This window comes from Nothobranchius furzeri, chromosome 11 (assembly GCF_043380555.1).
Source record: "Nothobranchius furzeri strain GRZ-AD chromosome 11, NfurGRZ-RIMD1, whole genome shotgun sequence".
In the NCBI taxonomy this organism is placed as follows: Eukaryota; Metazoa; Chordata; class Actinopteri; order Cyprinodontiformes; family Nothobranchiidae; genus Nothobranchius; species Nothobranchius furzeri.
The window spans coordinates 36,060,691-36,064,569 of NC_091751.1; the positions used below are offsets into that span (position 1 = coordinate 36,060,691).

Genomic DNA, 3,879 nt, shown 5'->3' on the forward strand with positions numbered 1-3,879 from the left:
CTGATTCTGGAGCAGATTAGTATCTGGTTCCTGAATCTCCACCAGAAAATACGTAAAACTACAGCACAAAAAGCTTTTGATTAGACTAAATCTGGACTAAAATTTCATTAGCATTAAAGACAACAGTTTTACTCCTAAATCATCGTTGCTTCCTGTCTGCATGCTTGTTAAACTTTTTTTGACACTCTAAATTTACATCTAAATATTATTAAACATGTAGCTTCCTTTTCTTTGTTAAAGCAAACAACCAAGAGAAATAAAAGATTGGCATTCATCCATCAGAGGTGAACTAAGCCACATTAAAGACGTTACACCCTGAATTTGCCTCAAAGAAAACCAGAGCACAGCGCTTACCTCCTGAGCTGAGCGGGATGCTGAAATCCAGCAGAATCAACCGTGTCAGTGTCCCACCGTCGGTCAGTTAAGGATGAAAGCAGCAGCAGATATGAGATCAGCACAAACATGAAACCCCAGCGTTAGGCTGCAGGTTGGACGCTGATCCGCTGACTTCAGGTGAAAGGATCCTCTCTTCAATCCCAGCCTGAACTATACTGCCCTGCAAAGGCAGAGAGAGAAACTACAGATGATCTGAAATCAGACGCCATCAACTCCTAAACAACTCCTAAATCTGTGAACTTTTAGTTGCTAGTCAGCCCACCAGTTTCTCCTGGAGGTGCCGAGAATGAAGAGAAAGCTCAGGGGTGATAGAGCTTTCTCAGTAGCAGCCCCAAGGTTGTGGAATGCACTCCCAATCCAGATTAGGATGATTTCCTCACTGTCAGGTTTTAAATCACTTTTAAAGACTCATCTGATTTTAGTAGCTTTTATGTCAGTTTGAAACGTTTGTTTTTGTCATGTTTTTACTTTTGATTAACTTTTATCTTATTTTTAGCATTAAAGGAATCTACTGTTCGTTTTGGCTTGTTAAGCACGTTGGTCAGCTTTTATGCTGTTGTAAAGTGCTATCTAGATAAAGTACACATGACTAAACAGGTTTTAAAAATCAGCTTTTTAGCAATAATTACTTATCAGCTACAGAAAAGCCAAGTCATGTAAATATGTCCAAGTTCTAAACTTAGACATTTAAGTCCAGCTACTTTAATAATTTAAACTCCTGAAATCTTTACTTTTAATATATACATTTAAGGCAACTAAACATTTTCATGTGGACAATGGCAAAGGTTTGTGTGTCGAGATGGAATGTATTGAAACAACATAATGGCAAATGTTCTTGAATTACCTAAAAAAAGGATTGAGGATGGCTCATTTGAACATATGTAGTTTAAGATACAGCATGTAGCAGAAATGACATCCGGATGGGATTTACATATAATGGCGATTACTAAAACACATTTAGATGAGTCTAATAATTTGCTAAGTATAGAGGGGTATGATATATAGATCTGACAGGAATACAAAAGGAGGAGGAGTGGCAATTTTTGTTCAAGATCACATACCAGTAAAGGTTAAGAGGGGATTTGAGAAATGGGGAATTAGAAGTAATCTGGTTACAGGTGCATTTACCTCATTTAAAGCCACTGTTAGTTGGGTGCAGTTACCGCACCTAATGCAGAAGTTAAATATGTTAATTTAATATGTGAAATGATTGACTGTGTGACGTGGATAATGAGATTTACTGGGAGATTTTAATATTGACTGGAATAAAAAATGTGCCATCAGAAGTATATTTTTAGCTAGAGCACAAACTTGTAATTTGAAGCAGATGATCAGGAGCCCAACTAGGATAAGTTACAGGGCGGATGGATCAGTATCAGCCACTTGGATGGATTTAATTTACAAACATACCAGCAAAGTGTTCAACAGCAATAACAGTACCGGTAGGCTGTAGTGATTACAATTTAGTAGCAATAGGCCAAAAGACAAAAATGCCAAAATCTGGTCAGAAGATCATTTTCAAGCGGATCTTAAACTTTGAATGGAATATTACATGGCATTGCTTGGTTGATAATTTTGAAAGATTAATGTGGCTCTTAAGAGTTTTATAAATTAACACCTGTCATTGAGACATGCACCAATAAGAAAATTAACTGGGAGGAACTCTAAGGCTGCCTGGTTGGATGAAAAACTTGAGAAATATCGAGAGAAGGCAAAGGCAGAAGCGCTAAAATCAGGAGACACAATGAGGAATCAAATCACTAAAATAGAATTGAGTGTTTTATCAAAGTAAAATTGATTCTGTAAAGGGGATAATAAATGTGGAATACGATTAAGGGTAACAGCATCTTTTTTTTTTAGAAGCTGACGGGAAAGTTCTCACCAAGTTTAGAGAAAGCTAGCTACTTTAACTATTTTAGTAATAAAATAGTAAATGTAAGGGAAGGACTTGGTTTTGTGGATAAAGATGCAATATCTGGTGAATTAAGAGAAAATTATGGCAAAACATGTTAATTTTCTTTTGTGACTGTAGATGCAGATAATAGCAAAATTACTTCAGGATGGTAAAGAAAAACCAGCTGGAGTTGATGAATTGGAGATGAAGTTGTTAAAGTGGGTAGCTGATTTAATTGCAATACTTGTGGCTCACATTAATACAAGTCTAGGAGCAGGTGTTTGTCCATTGGAAGGGAGAATAGCCAAAATAGTCCCAATACCAAAGAACCAATTTCTGGAGAAAGTAGCAGACCCATTAGTTTACTACCAGCTCTTGGAAAGATAAAAGTAATATGTGAACAAATTCAAGAATATTTCTCTATAAATTGACTGAATATAACACGCATACAGGAAAGGGCACTCCACAGCTACCGCTTTTGCCGTCATGCCGGGCTGCAGTCTTTTAACCCACATGAAAGAATCACACGTGGAGAGAGGCGAGTAAAATATAAATGTTTTATTATAAAGAAAATTAAGAACGAAGAGCGCTGATCCAAACTGAGCCAGGGCGAGTATTCCGATTCTATAACAGAAGATAATGAAATTAATACTGAGAACCAAGAAAACACCGTGGAGTAATGGTGGCGGAGTCTTACTGTGTGAAGTGGGGGTTTGAGCAGGAGAGGGAGGCAAGTCAGATCTGAGCCAGAGATTGTCTGGTGGAGAGGAGTAGCAGGCAGTAGAGTAATCCAGGACAGGTGAGCAGGAGACCAGAGGAGTTGAGTGGCGTTGGGTAATAATCCACTTCTGGCAGCAGGAAGCAGAGGCAAGAATCCAGGGCTGGTACTGGAGCACACAAGGAGGATAAAACTGAGCACAGGGGAGAAAAAAAATGAACATAAGGCTAGATTCAAACAGGAGCAAGGAGCGCTGGAGTACCCAACAATAGAGTACCAACCGGCACTGAAGTGTGGCAACACCGCTCCTTATATCCTCTGGCCTGGCTGATGGTAATCAGCTGCAGCTGTGACTCTCCAGACTGCTCACCTGCAAACACTTAAGAGCACAGCAGCAGAGAAAAAGCAGAGCCATGACACTTGCGCAGATGACTGATGATTGGAAGACAGAAATAGATAATAAAAAATTAGTTGGTGCAGTGACTTAAGTGCAGCTTTGATGTACTAGATCGTGATGTGTTATTGGATAAGTTGCAGTGCTATGGATTTGAATCGACTGTCATAACATGGATGAGCAGCTTTCTAATAGGAAAATATAGTATATTTCAATGGAAGTTACTCTGAGCAACTGGTAGTGAGCTGTGGGGTGCCACAAGGGAGCACTCTGGGGCCATTGTTGTTTTCGATCTTTATCAGTGACTTACCTCTTAGTTTACATCAAGCTACTATTACGATTGACTCCACAATCCATGCCTCTGCAGGTAAATATATGGATTTAAACTGGATTTTAAATGAGGAATTAGCAGTAATAGACACATGGATGACACGAAATAAATTAGTTTTGAATAAGAAAAAAACAAAGTGTATTATT

General features: G+C 38.6%; 1 long non-coding RNA gene across 1 annotated transcript; it reads right to left on the reverse strand.

Moving 5' to 3' along the window:
* Positions 1-2,833: 2,833 nt before the first annotated feature.
* Positions 2,834-3,332, reverse strand: LOC129165082 (uncharacterized). Its single transcript, XR_008564507.2, has 2 exons — positions 2,988-3,332; positions 2,834-2,914 (listed from the first exon to the last, which is right to left on the reverse strand). It is a non-coding gene; the product is annotated as an uncharacterized lncRNA (long non-coding RNA).
* Positions 3,333-3,879: the final 547 nt, after the last annotated feature.